Genomic DNA, 18,347 nt, shown 5'->3' on the forward strand with positions numbered 1-18,347 from the left:
TTCACCATTTAGAATGATATTAGCCATGGGCTTAGCATAAATGGCCTTTACAATGTTAAGGAATGTTCCTACTATCCCTATTTTTTCTAGTGTTTTGAGCATGAAGGGGTGCTGTATTTTATCAAATGCTTTTTCTGCATCTATTGAAATAATCATGTGATTCTTGACTTTAAATCTATTGATAAGGTGAATGACATTTATTGATTTCCTGATGTTGAACCAACCTTGCATCCCTGGGATGAAACCCACTTGATCATGGTGCACTATCTTTTTAATATATTTTTGTATGCGATTTGCTAAAATTTTGTTGAGAATTTTTGCATCGATGTTCATTAAGGATATTGGTCTGAAATTTTCTTTCCTCGATGTATCTCTGTCTGGTTTAGGTATCAGGGTGGTATTGGCTTCATAGAATGAGTTTGGGAGGGTTCCCTCCTCTTCTATTTTATGGAATACTTTGAGAAGTATTGGAATGAGCTCTTCTTTAAAGGTTTTGTAGAACTCGGCTGAGAACCCATCCGGTCCCGGACTTTTCTTTGTTGGTAGGCTTTTGATGACTTCTTCTATTTCAGTACTTGAAATTGGTCTATTTAAATTGTGTATGTCCTCCTCGTTCAGTTTAGGCAATTCATGTCTCTAGAAACCTGTTGATGTCTTCGAGGTTTTCTGTTTTGTTGGAGTATAGATTTTCAAAATAGCTTCTAATTATATTTTGTATTTCACTCGTGTCTGTTGTGATATTTCCTTGTTCATTCCGAATTTTAGTGATTTGGGTTTTCTCTCATCTTCTCTTTGTTAGTGTGGCTAAAGGTTTATCAATTTTGTTTATTTTTTCGAAGAACAAACTATTTATTTTGTCAATTTTTTGTATTGTTTCTTTTGTTTCAATTTCATTGATTTCAGCTCTGAGTTTAACTATTTCCTGTCTTGTACTACTTTTGGTGCTGGTCTGTTCTTCTTTTTCTAGGGCTTTGAGCTGTAGTGTTAGGTCGTTTATTTTTTGAGTTTTACTTTTTTTATTAAATGCGCTCCATGAAATAAATTTCCCTCTAAGTACTGCTTTCATAGTGTCCCAGAGATTTTGATATGATGTTTCTTTGTTCTCATTTACCTCTAGGAATTTTTTAATTTCCTTCCTAATACAACAGACCCACACCAAGGCACATTATAATGAAAATGCCTAACATACAAAATAAAGGCAGAATTTTAAAGGCTGTGAGAGAAAAGAACCAAATTACATTCAGGGGGAAACCAATACGGATATCAGCAGATTTTCAATCCAGACCCTAAAAGCTAGAAGGGCCTGGAACAACATTTTTCAAGCCCTGAAAGAAAATGGATGCCAACCAAGAATCTTATACCCAGCAAAACTTACCTTCAAATTTGACGATGAAATAAAATCCTTCCATGATAAAAAAAAGCTAAAAGAATTTACAAAAAGAAAGCCAGCATTACAGAACATTCTCAGCAAAATATTCCATGAGGAAGAGATGAAAAACAAGCAAATCAGCAAAGGGAGGAATTATCCTAAAGGAATTGTCAAATAAAGGAGGAGCCAAATTGTGTCAAACAAATAAGCAAAATTTAAAAAATGAACCAAATGACTGGGAAACCAAATCATATCTCAATAATAACCCTGAATGTTAATGGCCTGAATTCATCAATCAAAAGACATAGACTGGCAGATTGGATGAAAAAGAAAGATCCAATAATATGTTGCCTGCAAGAGACTCACCTCATAGAAAAAGATACCCATAGACTAAAGGTGAAAGGATGGGGAAAAACTTACCATGCACATGGACACAGCAAAAAAGCTGGAGTATCCATCCTCATTTCAGATAATGTGGACTTCAAGCCAAAGTTAGTCAGAAGGGATAAAGAAGGTCATTTCATACTGCTTAAGGGAAGCATAAATCAGTAAGATATAACAATCATAAACATCTATGCCCCAAACAGTGGCTCATCCATGTATGTCAAACAAATCCTTCTCAATTTCAGAAACCAAATAGACCATAACACAATAATACTAGGTGATTTTAACACGCCTCTCTCACCACTGGACAGATCTTCCAGACAAAAATTGAACAAAGAAACCATAGATCTCAATAACACAATCAATAATTTAGACTTAACGGACATTTATAGAATACACCATCCAACCAAGAGTGAATTAACTTTCTTCTCAGCAGCACATGGATCCTTCTCTAAAATAGACCATATATTATGCCACAAAGCTAATGTTAGCAAATACAAGAAGATAGAGACACTATCATGTATTCTATCAGATCATAATGGATTGAAGTTAGAAATAAATGAAAGAGTAAAACACAGAAACTATTCCAACATCTGGAGATTAAGCAATATGCTATTATATGATGAATGGATAACAGAAGATATTTGGAAGGAAATTAAAAAATTCTTAGAGGTAAATGAGAACAAAGAAACATCATATCAAAATCCCATTTCATTTTTAAGATTTGGAAAATTTTCTGTTTTTATTTCATTGAATATTTCACAATCCTTTGGCTTGTATCTTTTTAAAAATTTTTTATTTGTTTTATACATGTATATAGGGGAATAATGTCAGTCTCTTTCTACTCTCCTTCCCATCCCTAACACCCTACCCCTCCCCTCACTGCCCTCTGCATAATCCGGTTTTCTTTATTCTTCCCTACCCATCCTTCACTATGGGTCAGCCCTTTGTTTTTGGAGATTGGGTTATTTCACTTAGCATGATATTCTCTAGTTCCATCCCTTTATCTGGAAATGCCATAATTTCAATCTTTTAAAAGGTTGAGTAATTTCATTATGTCTATGTACCATATTTTCTTTATCCATTCATCTATTGAAGGGTATCTAGGTTGGTTCCATAGTTTAGCTATCATGAATTGAGCTGCTATAAACATTGATGTGACTGCTTCACTGTAGTATGCTGATTTTAAATCCTTTGGGTATAAACTGAGGAATGGGATAGCTGGATCAAATGGTGGTTCCATTCCAAGTATTCTGAGGAATCTCCTCATTGCTTTCCATAGTGGTTGCACCAATTTGCAGTCCTACCAGTAATATTTGAGTGTGCCTTTTCCCCCACATACTCGCCAACAGTAATTATTGCTTGAGGCCTTGATAATTGCCATTTAGACAGGAGTGAGATAAAATCTTAGAGCATTTCTCTAATTGCAAGAGATTATGAACATTTTTTCATATGTTTGTTGATTGATTGTATTTCTTCTTCAGTGAAATGTCTGTTCAGTTCATTAGCCCATTTATTGATTGGGTTATTTGGTTTTCTTGGTGTTAGGTTTTTTGAGTTCTTTATATATCCTGGAGTTAGTGTTCTCTCAGAGGTGCATGTGGTAAAGACATTTCCCATTCTGTAGGCTCTCTCTTCAAGTTATTGATTGTTTCCTTTGCTGAGAGGAAGCTTTTCAGTTTAAATCATCCCATTTATTGATTCTTGATTTTACTTCTTGTGCTTTAGAAGTTTTGTTGAGAAAGTCAGGTCCTAAGTGGACATGATGAAAATTTAGGCCTACTTTTTCTTTTATTAGTCTCAGGGTCTGTGTTCTAGTGCCTAAGTCTTTGATTCACTTTGAGATGATTTTTGTGCAGGGTGAGAGATAGGAGTTTAATTTCATTGTTACATATGGATGTCCAGTTTTCCCAGCACCATTTCTTGAATAGGCTATCTTTTCTCTAGTGAATGTTTTTGGTGTTTTTGTCTAGTATGAGATAACTGTATTTATGTGGGTTTGTCTCTGTATCTTTTGTACCATTGTTCTACATGTCTATTTTGGTGCCAATACCATGCTGTTTTTGTTACTATAGCTCTGTAGTATAGTTTAAGGTCTGGTATTGTGATGCCTCCTTCTTCACTCTTCTTGCTAAGGATTGTTGTCTTGGTTATTCTGGGTCTCTTATTTTTCCAAATGAATTTTATGATTGCTTTTCTATTTCTATGAAAAATGTCATTGGAATTTTAATAGGAATTGCACTTAATCTGTATAACACTTTTGCTACTATGGCCATTTTGACAAAATTAATTCTGCCTATCCAAGAACATGGGAGATCTTTCCATTGTCTAAGATCTTCTTCAGTCTCTTTCTTTAGTGTTCTGTAGTTTTTATTGTAGAGGTCTTTCACCTCTTTTGTTAGATTGATTCCCAAGTATTTTATTTTATTTTTTAGACTATTGTGAGTGGAGTAGTTGTCCTAATCTCTCTTGTGGTGGATTCACCACTTATATATAAGAATGCATTTGATTTATGGGAATTGATTTTATGTCCTGCTACTTTGCTGAATTCATTTATTAGATCTAAAAGATTTCTGGTGGAATTTTTTTGCTCTTCTAAATATAGAATCATATCATTAGCAAATAATGATAATTTGATATTTTTTCCTGTTTGTATCCCTTCAATTTCTTTATCTAGCTGATTGCTCCGGCTAGAGTTTCAAGGTCCATGTTGAATAGAAATGGTGAAAGGGGGCATCCCTGTCTTGTTCCAGTTTTTAGAGGGAATGCTTTCAATTTTTCTCCATTTAGAATGATGTTGGGCATGGGCTTAGCATAGATAGCTTTTACAATGTTGAGTTATGTTCCTACTATCCCTAACTTTTCTAGTGTTTTGTATATGAAGACATGCTGTATTTTATCAAATGCTTTTTCCACATCTATTGAGATAATGGTATGATTCTTATCTTTAAGTCTATTGATGCTATGTATTATGTTTATTGATTTCCTGATGTTGAACCAATCTTGCATCCCTGGGATGAACCCCACTTGATCATGGTGCACCATCTTTTTAATATGTTTTTGTATGGGATTTGCCAGAATTTTATTGAAAATTTTTGCATCTATATATATCAGGGATATTGGTCTGAAGTTTTGTTTCGTTGTTGTGTTTTTGTCTGGTTTTGGTATCAGGGTGATCCTAGCCTCATAGGATGAGTTTGGAAGGGTTCCCTCCTTTTGTATTTCATGGAATAATTTGAGGAGCATTGGCATTAATTTTTTGCAGGTCCTATAAAACAAAGCTGAGAATCTGTTTGGTCCTGGGCTTTTCTTGGTTGGTAGACTTTTGATGGTATCTTCTATTTCACTGCTTGAAATTGATCTATTTAAATTGTGAATGTCCTCCTACTTCAGTGTGAGTAGATTGTGTGTCTCTAGAAATTTGTTCATGTCTTTGAGTTCTTCTATTTTATTTGAGTATACATTTTTAAAATAGTTTCTAATTATTTTCTGTATTTCAGTAGTGTCCATCACATTTCCTTTCTCATCACACATTTTAGTATTTGGAATTTTTTCTCTGTCTTTGTTAGTGTGGCTAAGAGTTTATCAATTTTCTTTATTTTTTCAAAGAAACAACTTTTTGCTTTGTCAATTTTTTCAATTATTTCTTTTGTTTCAATTTTATTGATTTCATCTCTGATTTTAATTATTCCCTGTCTTCTGCTGCTTTTGGTATTGATTTGTTCTTCTTTTTTCTAGGGCTTTGAGATGTAATATTAGGTCATTTTGTTGACTTTTTTTTTTTAATTTATGAGTTCAATGCAATGAACTTTCCTCTTAGCCCTACCTTCATAGCATCCCAGAGATTTTGATATATTGTATCAGTGTTCTCATTTACCACTAAGTATTTGTTTATTTTCTCCTTGATTCCTTCTTTTATCCATTCATCTTTCAACAGCATGCTATTTAGAATCCACATGTTGGAGTAGCTTCTATGTTTAATTTTATCATTCATTTCTAGATTCATTACTTTATGATCTGACAGAATGCAGGGTAGTATTTCTTTTTTTTGTATTTGTTGAGAGTTATTTGTGGTATAACATATTGTCTATTTTAGAGAAGGATTCATGTGCTGCTGGGAAGAAAGTGTATTCACTTGATGATTTATGAAATACACAATGTCCATTAAGTCTAAATCATTGATTGTATTATTTAATTCTATAGTTTCTTTGTTGAGTTTTTGTTTGGAAGATCTATCCAGTGGTGAGAGAGGTGTGTTAAAACCACCCAGTGTTTTTATTTTCTGGTCCATTTGTTTCTTGAAATTGAGGAGTGTTTGTTTGAGGTATGTAGATGCTCTATTGTTTGAGGCATATATATTTACCATTGTTGTCTTACTGATGTATGATCCCCTTAAGCAGTATGAAATATCCCTTCTCAATATCTTTGTCTTGAAGTCCACTTTTTCTGATATGAGGATGGAAACCCCTGCTCTTTTATGCAGTCCATGTGAGTGATATATTTTTTCCCAACCTTTCACCTTCAGTCTGTGGACATCTTTTCCTAGGAGATGAGTCTCTTGAAGATAGCATATTGGTGGGTATTTTTTTTAAATCTAATCTGCCATTCTATGTCTTTTGATTTATGAGTTTTGACCATTAACATTCAAGGTTATTATTGAGATATGATTTGTATTCCTGATCATCTAGGTTTATTTTTGTTTTTTAACTTGACTTAGTTTCTCCTTTGATTGACCTTTCCTTTGGTGTAGTTCCTCCTTTTGCATGTTTTCATTGTTTCTTTTTCATTTCCTCCTCATGGAGTATTTTCTGAGAATGTTTTGTAGTATAGGCTTTCTAATTGTGAATTCTTTTAATCTTTGTTTGTTATGGAAGGTTTTTGTTTCATCTTCAAATCTGAAGCTTAATTTTGCTGGATATAAAATTCTCAGTTGACTTTCACTTTCTTTCAGAGTTTGATATATGTTATTTCAGGACCTCCTGGCCATTGAGGGTCTGGGTTGAGAAATCATCTGAGATTCAAATTGGTTTCCCCCTACATAATTTGACTTTTTTTCTCTCACAGTCTTTAAAATTCTATGCTTATTTTGTATGCTTATCATTCTTATCATGATGTGCCCTGCTGTGGTCTGCTGTAATTTTGTACATTTGAGGTTCTGTAAGCCTCTTGTAGTTGATTTTCCATTTCATTCTTTAATTGGGAAGTTTTCTGATATTATGTCATTGAAAAGATTGTGCATTTCTTTGGTTTGTAGCTCCACACCTTGTCTATTCTGACAAATCTTACATTTGGTCTTTTCATGTTTTCCCATATTTCTTGGAAGTTCTGTTTGTGGTTTCTTGCCATCTTCTCTGTGCAGTCAACTTTATTTTCAAGAGTGTACATTTTGTCTTCATTGTATGAGGTTTTGACTTCCAAGTGGTTTAGTCTGTTGGTGACACTTTACATTGAATTTTTAATTTGGTTTAAGTTTCCTTCATTTTGAGTATTTCTGCTTGATTCCTTTTTATAATCTCTGCCTCTTTATTGAAGTGATCTTTCACTTCCTGTATTTTCTCTTCAATACCATCCTTTGTTTCAAAGATCAATCTATGTATTTTCTAAACTCATTCTCTGACATTTTTTCTGTGTTGTCTATGGATTCTATTGTTGGAACATCTCGGTTTGTTTGAGGTGCTTCGCTTCCTTGTTTTCTCATGTTGTTTGTCTTCTCGTCTAGTGGCATGAACCTGAGGCAGTACAGATTCTACCCTGTAGTCTTTTTTATAGCATCCCTGAAGGATTCCAGAACATCACCTTTAATGGCGAGACCAATATTAACAGCACCCAATGCAAACGATATACCACCTTAAGCCAAATGGTTCCTATTATGGTGTTTATGGTTTTGTCACAATAAACAGATGAAGTGTTAAATTATTTACTACAATATAAACAGTAAGTTTGCTAAAAGGGTTTATAGTTTCAAATGATGGACAATGAGGGTACAGAAGTAGTGGAAGATGTGAAGTTTATGAGGGAGAGAAGTTAGAAGTAAAAATTTATAGTAAGAGTGAGGGAGGAATTAATAGAGGTTGGCTATTAGTATGAGAGACGTGAGAAAGAGAATCCAGGGTGACAGGTGGGTGAGAGAAAAAAATATATACAGATTTAAAAAAAAAGTAAAAATATAAGGATACACAACAAAACTGTAATATACTATTCAGACTTTCCTTTCCTCAATAAATTGATGCATGAAAAATAGTTGAATTCAAAGATGGTAGAGATATGAGGGAGAGGGGAAAAAAAAAGAAAAAAAAAAAGCAGGAAAGTCTCAACAGAAAATTGAATGATTCCCTCCATTGGCTTTCAAAAATTTTCTCAGCTTCCTTTCTCTGCCAAAAGGTGGGGTTGTCTGAAGTTTGATGTTAGCTCCAGTTCAGCGGGTCCTGGACCAGTTGGGTGGCTGAGCCAATAGAAAGATGCCCTCACACCCTCTTGCAGTCTTTTCACCGGTTGTAGGTGGCCCCTTGTGTCCCTGTTGGTGAAGTCTGCTATTGAGTTGTTCTGGTTTGTTTGGTTGGTTTGTTTCTTAGGTTTTTCATGTTGCTTATGTGTCTACCCATTTATCTGAATGGATCTGAAGCAGAGAGCTTCTATTCTATTCACTGTTGATGATAAGGTTTCTTGTGCCTCACAGATTAGGGGAAAGCCCAATAATTGCATCCAACTATGAATACAATATATAACAGTAAATTAGAACTCTCAATTCCTATTTTGACACTTATAAAGTTAATTGACACCATGAACAACTATGGTAGATTCAGCAATTTCTATCAGTAAAGACAGTAAGTAATCATGAATTATATCTGGCTAAAATTAAAAAAATAGTTATCTCCTACGCCTTCTATTGAATGTATTGTAGCTGTAGCATTAGTGGTGGGGTATGGCATTTTATAAACCAATTGTTGTTAGAAGTTAAAGATAGAGTTCATTAAGCAGAAAGAAGAAGAAATGGGGGTAGAAAGGGTTTGTAGATTCAAGAGGTGAACAGGCCAAATGCAGAGGCAACAGAGGGTATATTGTTTATGAGAGAAGAAAAAAGAGATGTAAAAGAATTGAAGGAAGAGTGAAAGAGAGAATAATAGAGTTTGGCCATTAGCAAGAGAAAAAAAGAGAACTAGAAACAAAGGGAAACAGAGTCATGAAACAGACAGATAATCCAAAAATCAATCCAAAACATGCTAATCAAAACAACTGACCTTCAAAAAGCAAAGTAGGGAAGAATAACTACTTTGGAGAAATGCTAGAAATGAGAAAGCAGAAATGTACAAATGTGTAAACGTCCATCATATCCATCAGTCAGTGCACATTCAAAAGAAAAATGAAACAAAATAACCCCACAATAGTCAATGAGAGTATATGCTTTCTGTTTGTACCAAACTGCCTTTTCATGTCTCAGCTTTCCTTAGTGGGATGGTGTGGGGAGCTATGGAAGACGCTTTCAGCTTCACTTCCAGGGTATAGTTGCCATTGGGTTTTAGGAGAAGAGTTTCTGGAAATGAAGCTCTCAGGGGTGGGGATTAGGTTTTAGGGGTGGGGATTAGGGATTGCCCCAGGTATTTTATTGCATGGGAAGTTATTGGGCATTAATGAACACACTTCTAGGACTATATCCCACTAATCTACCCAGGGCTGTACTTGTACAAAGCGGGAATCAGTCCTTCACTGGTTCTATTGTTCCGCGATACTGCCTCTAGCACAAGTCCATAAGGTTCTCCAGTCAGATTCTTCAGTCACTGTTTGTTGCTAGTCCTACCTGCTGCTGGGTTCAAGGGTTTGGGGGAAGGTGAGCTTTCTCTGGCTTGTCTGACCTGTATTACCCCAGGCAAAATGGTCTCCAAACCAGAAATTTTCTGTCAGAGATTCTCCCAATTTGCTAGGCTCAGTTTAGATACTGTGGTTGACATCAACTGGATTCACATATTGGACTAAGCCTTAGTTGTGGGGGGCAACTTAAGAACAGACCAATTGCCATTGAGAAGTCCAAATCTGAGAGTCTTTATTAACCGGCCAGCTGACTGTCTCACACAAAACCCAAAATGGCTATTGGGAGAACAACTCCGACCACAGGGTTGCAGGGGTTTTTATACCATAAGTCAGTACATCAATCATAAGTGTCTGTTGCTATGATTCAAAACTCCAAACTAACATCATGATCTAAAATCATAAGCAGAAGGGGAAATGGGTCAGAATGATCTCAGTTGGGTACAGGTTAAGGAATGGTTACTAACATTCAGACATTCGTTGCTGACAGGGTACATTGTCTAGATAAAATAGGAATCAAAAAGAGAACAATTTCACATTTTATAAGAATTGCCATTTTGTTGCCAAACATACTATGCTAAGCAACTGTTGATGGGAACAGAGGCAGGGTGTTCCCATGGGAGAAGCACTTCCTACATAACATGGAGACTCAGGGTAAAATGGAGTCCATTTAGTATTGTCCAGATAGCCTGGCCTATAACATTTCCATGGAGTCCCATATGTCAACCCGTCACACTTTGAACTCAGGGATCTCAGCTGGGGCTGCTGCAATGCAGAGATACCAAAATGTCTTTACCTTGAGCTTTCTGTGCACAGGTGACTTTTGTGAGTCAGTTTAATGAGCCAAATAGCCTCTGGGTCAACCAAGGGCAGACTGGCCCTCTGATCCTGGAATTCTCCATGCCAAGACTTTCCCAACACTTTTCAGTCTTTTCTGACTTTGTGTACTAATTTTCCCTACTTCCACCAGGAGCTCAGCTTCAACTCTGTTCCGTATCCTTGTCTGATATACTCAAAATTTCCCAGTCTTCAAGGCTCTCTGTCCAATATTGAGCAAAAGTGGTGTGATTTTTTTTCACTCACCTCATGGAGAAGTAGTTTTCTTCCTGTTTGAGTCCCATGTCATGGAGCTGTGAAAAAAGCCTCTTGCTACTAATTTGCCATCTTGTCCTCAATGTTCTTGATTAATAATTTAAGTGGGTTCCTGGGTGGTAACTGTAGGAAAGTGGCACAGGATTGCAGGAAGTGGGTCTTTAGGGGCCTGCCTTGAGTGTTGTATATTTGAGCCTGGCTCCTAGAGTGTTTCTGTTTCTCTCTCTCTCACTCTCTCTTTCTCTCTCACTCCTTTCCTCTGCCAGGCTCTTCTGTCATGGTGTTATGTTCATGATATTCCAGAACAATGAAATCAACCATCCTGGACTGAACTTCTGAAACTGTGAGGCAAAAATAAACTTTTGATGATTGGTCACAGTGATGAAAGCTGATTAACATACCAGTGCACCTGGCTGAAATGATCTTTTATCTATTCACTTAGTTAACTTTCTCTCATCCTTTAGGACTTAGTCCAACTATCCCTTCTTTAAGGGAAATCCCTTTTTCTCTTTAACTAGGCCAAATTTCTCCATTAATATGCTCACATAAATTCATATATTTCAGTTGAAATCTAACATTGTGTATTTTCTTCTGATTAATGTCTTCATCCTTTACCACACTAAATGCCATAAAACTCGTTTTTTTTTGATCATTTTATTGCCCATGCTTAGAAAAATGTCTAAAATAGAAGTCATAAAGGAATATTGATTGAATAAGCAAATTTACTGCTCAAAATTAAGAATATGGTTTCTATAGGTACACCACTGCTCATTACTGTTTTTACTATGAGAGGTGTAGGTATAATTTCAATTAGGAATATAAAGCTTATATCTACATAAATGTCAGAACTATCATAATACCAATTTCCCAATGAAAGAAGGTCCCCCCTTTTGTGACATCTGCTTATAACAAGTTGAAAATAAATATTGAAAAATTTCTTGTTATTTCTAGACTCTAAATACTAAAGTGCCAAAGGGATGTATAAGAATTGCCATCTTGTTGCATTTGTAGTATTTCTAAGATCATGCAAATATTGGATGTATACATAAAATAGGTAATACGTAAAGTTCTACTGAACCTGGTATACTGTGATTCTGTGGTACTTGTATTAACTTATGTTGGTATGCTTCTATGCTAGACCTCATCAAAAAACCTCACTAGTACTAATTCATTTAATTATCAAAACAATATTATGAGGAAGTTTTTAATATATTTTTTTTAATGACTGTCAGGCATTTTTTATTGATGAAATATTAGTTTAAAGCAATAGCTTGTTTATGACATAGGTTTTTCTTGTTTTTTATAACTCATTTATTGCTGATTTTTTTAAATTAAAAATCATAAATTTACATAGGGCAATGTTGTTTGATTCATTCTGTTATTTTTTTCCCTTCCCCCCTCCCCTCCCACCCTTTTCCCTCTATACATTCCTTTCTTCCTCCATTCTTACGACCCTCCTTATCTCTAACCCTAAACCTAAACCTAACCCTAACACTAACCCCGCCTACCCCCCCATATGTTCTCATCCGCTTATCAGCGAGATCATTCGTCCTTTAGTTTTTTGAGATTGGCTTATCTCACTTAGCATAATATCCTCCAATTTCATCCATTTGCCTGCGAATGCCATAATTTTGTCATTCCTCATGGCGGAGTAATATTCCATTGTATATATATGCCACAGTTTCTTTATCCATTCATCAACTGAAGGGCATCTGGGTTGGTTCCACAATCTGGCTATAGTGAATTGAGCAGCTATGAACATTGATGTGGCTGTATCTCTGTAGTATGCTGATTTTAAGTCCTTTGGGTATAGGCCAAGGAGTGGAATAGCTGGGTCAAATGGTGGTTCCTTTCCAAGCTTTCTGAGGAATCTCCATACTGCTTTCCAGAGTGGCTGCACTAATTTGCAACCCCACCAGCAATGTATGAGTGTACCTTTTTCCCCACATCCTCGCCAACACCTATTGTTGCTTATGTTCTTGATAATCACCATTCTAATTGGGGTGAGATGAAATCTTAGGGTAGTTTTGATTTGCATTTCTCTTATTACTAGAGATGTTGAACATTTTTTCATATATCTGTTGATTGCTTGTACATCTTCTGTGAAGTGTCTGTTCATTTCCTTAGCCCATTTGTTGATTGGATTATTTGTATTCTTGTGTAGAGTTTTTTGAGTTCTTTATAGATTCAGGATATTAGCACTCTATCTGAAGTATGAGTGGCAAAGATATTCTCCCACTCTGTAGGCTCTCCACATTACTGATAGTTTCCTTTGCTGAGAGAAAGCTTTTTAGTTTGAATCTATACCAGTTGTTGATTCTTGCTTTTATTTCTTGGGTTATGGGAGTCCTGTTGAGGAAGTCTGCTTCTAAGCCAACAAGGTGAAGGTTTGGACCTACTTTTTCTTCTATAAGATGCAGAATCTCTGGTCTGATTCCGAGGTCCTTGATCCATTGTGAGTTGAGTTTTGTGCAGGGTGAGAGATAGAGGTTTAATTTCATTCTGTTGCATATGGTTTTCCAGTTTTCCCAGCACCATTTGTTGAAGAGGCTATCTTTTCTCCATTGCATATTTTTGGCCCCTTTGTCTAGTATGAGAAAATTGTATTTATTTGGGTTTGTGTCCATGTCCTCTATTCTGTACCATTGATCTACCTGTCTATTTTGGTACCAATACCATGCCGTTTTTGTTACTATTGCTTTGTAATAGAGTTGAAGATCTGGTATTGCAATACCCCCTGCTTCGCTCTTACTACTGAGGATTGCTTTAGCTATTCTGGGTTTCTTATTCTTCCAGATGAATTTCATAATTGCTTGCTCTATTTCTGTAAGGTACACCATTGGGATTTTAATTGGAATTGCATTGAATCTGTATAGCACTTTTGGTAGTATGGCCATTTTGACAATATTAATTCTGACTATCCAAGAACATGGGAGATCTTTCCATCTTCTAAGGTTTTCTTTAATTTCTTTGTTTAGTGTTCTATAGTTCTCATTGTAGAGGTCTTTCACCTCTTTTGTGAGATTGATTCCCAAGTATTTTATTTTTTTCAAGGCTATTGTGAATGGGGTAGTTTTCCTAATTTCTCTTTCTGAAGATTCATCACTTATGTATAAAAATGCATTGGATTTATGAGCATTGATCTTGTAACCTGCTACTTTACTGAATTCACTTATGAGTTCTAAGAGTTTTCTGGTGGAATTTCCAGGTTCCTGTAAGTATATAATCATGTCATCAGCGAACAGGGATAGTTTGAGTTCCTCTTTTCCAATTCGTATCCCTTTAATTTCTTTGGTTTGTCTAATTACTCTGGCTAGAGTCTCAAGAACAATGTTGAATAGAAGTGGTGAAAGAGGGCATCCCTGCCTTGTTCCAGTTTTTAGGGGGAATGCTTTCAGTTTTTCACCATTTAAAATGATATTGGCCATGGGCTTAGCGTCGATGGCCTTCACAATGTTAGGGAATGTTCCCACTACCCCAATTTTTTCTAGTGTTTTGAGCATGAAGGGATGCTGTATTTTATCGAATGCTTTTTCTGCATCTATTGAAATAATCATGCGATTCTTAAATTTAGGTCTGCTGATATGGTGAATGACATTTATTGATTTCTGGATGTTGAACCAACTTTGCATCCCTGGGATAAAACCCACTTGATCGTGGTGCACTATCTTTTTAATATATTTTTGTATGCGATTTGCTAAAATTTTGTTGAGAATTTTTGCGTTGATGTTCATTAAGGATATTGGTCTGAAATTTTCTTTCCTCGATGTATCTCTGTCTGGTTTAGTTATCAGGGTGGTATTGGCTTCATAGAATGAGTTTGGGAGGGTTCCCTGCTCTTCTATTTTATGGAATACTTTGAGAAGTATTGGAATGAGCTCTTCTTTAAAGGTTTTGTAGAACTCGGCTGAGAACCCATCTGGTCCCGGACTTTTCTTTGTTGGTAGGCTTTTGATGACCTCTTCTATTTCATTGCTTGAAATGGATTTATTTAAGTTGTGTATGTCTTCCTCGTTCAGTTTAGGTAATTCATATGTCTCTAGAAACTTGTTGGTGTCTTTGAGGTTTTCTGTTTTGTTGGAGTATAGATTTTCAAAATAGCTTCTAATTATGTTTTGTATTTCCCTCGTGTCTGTTGTGATATTTCCTTGTTCATTCCGAATTTTAGTAATTTGAGTTTTCTCCCTCTTTCTCTTTGTTAGCGTGGCTAAGGGTTTATCAATTTTGTTTATTTTATTTATTTATTTCCGATTGTTTCTTTTGTTTCAATTTCGTTGATTTTGGTTCTGATTTTAACTATTTCCTGTCTTCTACTACTTTTGGTGTTGGTCTGCTCTTCTTTTTCTAGGGCTTTGAGCTGTAGTGTTAAGTTGTTTATTTGTGGATTTCTACTTTTGTTGAATGAGCCCCATGAAATAAATCTTCCTTTAAGTACTGCTTTCCTAGTGTCCCAGAGATTTTGATATGATGTGTCTTTGTTCTCATTTACTTCTAAGAATTTTTTAATTTCCCTCCTGATGTCTTCTGTTATCCAGTCATCGTATAATAGTGTGTTATTTAATCTCCAAGTATTGGAGAAGTTTCTGTTTTTTATTCTGTCATTTATTTCTAATTTCAGTCCATTATGATCTGATAGAATACAAGGTAGTATCTCTATCTTCTTGTATTTGCTAACAGTAGCTTTGTGGCATAAAACATGGTCTATTTTAGAGAAGGATCCATGTGCTGCTGAGAAGAAAGTGTATTCGTTCTTTGTTGGATGGTATATTCTATAAATGTCCATTAAGTCTAAATTATTGATTTTGTTATTGAGGTCTATGGTTTCTTTGTTCAATTTTTGTTTGGAAGATCTGTCCAGTGGTGAGAGAGGTGTGTTAAAATCACCTAGTATTATTGTGTTGTGGTCTATTTGATTTCTGGAATTGAGAAGGATTTTTTTGATGTACATTGATGAGCCAATGTTTGGGGCATAGATATTTATGATTGTTATGTCTTGCTGATTTATGCTTCCCTTAAGCAGTATGTAATGTCCTTCTTTATCCCTTCTGACTAGTTTTGGCTTGAAGTCCACATTATCTGAAATGAGGATGGATACTCCAGCTTTTTTACTGTGTCCGTGTGCATGGTATGTTTTTTCCCATCCTTTCACCTTTAGTCTATGGGTATCTCTTTCTATGAGATGGGTCTCTTGCAGGCAGCATATTGTTGGATTTTTCTTTTTAATCCAATCTGCCAGTCTATGTCTTTTGATTGATGAGTTCAGGCCATTAACATTCACAGTAATTATTGTGATATGATTTGTATTCCTAGTCATTTGACTCATTTTTGTTTTTTGACATGATTTGGTTTCTCCTTTATTTGGCTATTCCTTTAGGCTAGGTCCTCCCGTTGCTGGTTTACATCGTTGTTTTTCATCTCTTCCTCATGGAATATTTTGCTGAGAATGTTCTGTAATGCTGGCTTTCTTTTTGTAAATTCCTTTAGCTTTTGTTTATCATGGAAGGATCTTATCTCATCGTCAAATCCGAAAGTAAGTTTTGCTGGGTATAAAACTCTTGGTTGGCATCCATTTTCTTTCAGGGCTTGGTAAATGTTGTTCCAGGCCCTTCTAGCTTTTAGAGTCTGGATTGAAAAATCTGCTGATATGCTTATTGGTTTCCCCCTGAATGTTATCTGATTCTTTTCTCTCGCGGCCTTTAAAATTCAGTCTTTATTTTGAATGTTAGTTATTTTCATAATAATGTGCCTTGGTGTAGGTCTGTTGTAATTTTGAATATTTGGAGTCCTATAAGCCTCTTGTACCTGGTTTTCCATTTCATTCTTCAGATTTGGGAAATTTTCTGATATTATTTCATTGAATAGATTGTTCATTCCTTTGGTTTGTTTCTCTAAGCCTTCCTCAATCCCAATAATTCTTAAATTTGGCCTTTTCATGATATCCCATAATTCTTGTAGATTCTGTTCATGATCTTACCATCTTCTCTGTTTGGTCAACCTTGTTTTGAAGATTAAATATTTTGTCTTCAGTATCTGAGGTTCTGTCTTCCAGGTGATCTATCCTATTGTTTATGCTTTCTATGGCGTTTTTAACTTGGTTTATTGTTTCCTTCATTTCAAGGATTTCTGTTTGTTTTTTTTTTCAGTATCTCTAACTCTTTATTGAAATGCTCTTTTGCTTCCCTTATTTGCTATTTTAACTGTTGATTAGTGCGTTCATTTAATGCTTTCATTTGTTCTTTCATCTCCTCGTTTGCTTCCCTGATTGTTTTAATTATGTACATTCTGAACTCCCTTTTGGACATTTCTTCTGCTGTGGTGTCATTGGGTTTTATTGATATAGTATCTAGGTTTGTTTCAGACATTTTCTTCCCTTGTTTTCTTATATTGGTCAGATGTCAGTGGGACTCTGTGATATTGTAGATTTCCTCTATTGGCTTATAGTGACCCTGTAGTTTTCCAGTGTATCACCTACCAGACTTCAGTAGCCAGAAGTCTTGGATTAATTTGATAATGCAGTGCTTCCAAAGAACACTGCCCCTAGCCCACTACTGGTTCCAGGGAGAGAGACCTGGAGAGGTCTCTTGCTGCCCAGAACTGGTCCCAGAGGTCTCCACTGGCTTGGGGACTTGTGGCTGGCTCTGCGTCGAGAGGCTTTCACTGGGTGGTCTGACCCGGGAAGCTAGCCTAGAGAGGCACTTCCCGCCGGAGGGGGCTGGGCTGCTTGGGGGAGTCCCTGGCACCCTGTGCTGGTCTCTGAAGCAACCTGCGGGTGGGCCGGAGCTGGCTGCGCTGCTTCTGTGCAGAAGGGCTCTCGCTGGGGGGCCTGCTCCGTGAGACTGGAGGATCTGTCCCTGTGGGAGGAGCCCACAACCAGACTGCACAGAGCTGCCTGGGGGAGACGCTATCTGCCCTGTCCCACTCTAATAAGCCACTCGAATCCGGGCCTTCTGCCCAGCTGAGCTTCGCTGGGTGGGGGAGACTCACCCCGTGGTTCTATTTTAGTCCGAGTCTCTCAATGCCTCCCCTTCTTGAATCCTGGGTTCTGGGGCGACTGGAGAAGCAGTCACCCTCTAGTCCGCCATCTTGGATCGCCCCCAATATTTTGTTTTTATAGATGTAGAATCCGATGCATAAATAGATGCATAAATTAATTAGATGCATAGATCAATAGATTCAGCAGATGCATGGATTCAATAGTGGTCTAAAATTTAATAATGCACTCAAGATTCAAACTCAGGCTCTTTGACTTTAGAGAGCTTAATATTTGCTTAGCCTCTCTTTGTGTAACCTCCAGAATCTTGTTAGGTATTTGAAAGTCATAATAACTTAATAAAACCTTGACCTTTCAATATGATAGAATTTTATTACATCTTTTTCACTCCAGGATTTGAGAATTAGCATGAGTACTTACATGAATATAGGGATAAATACATTTAACTATAGAGTATTTTATCTCAAACTTTCCCCAGGAAAAAGTGTTAATTTGGAAATATTTGTGGGCATTGGAAAGTGATCAGAATTTAAGTATTTTGATGTGACCCATTAGATTAAATGAGAGCAGCCAGAAAATTAGTTAAATATACTCAATTTGGTAAATGGTCAGTTTTAGAACTCAATTTTAAAAATCCTTTTAAGCAGAGTTTAGATTTTTGTAGATTTGGCAAGATGTCAAAAACTGTGAAATATTTGGAGCACTCAT

This window comes from Sciurus vulgaris (assembly GCF_902686455.1).
Source record: "Sciurus vulgaris genome assembly, chromosome: 1".
In the NCBI taxonomy this organism is placed as follows: Eukaryota; Metazoa; Chordata; class Mammalia; order Rodentia; family Sciuridae; genus Sciurus; species Sciurus vulgaris.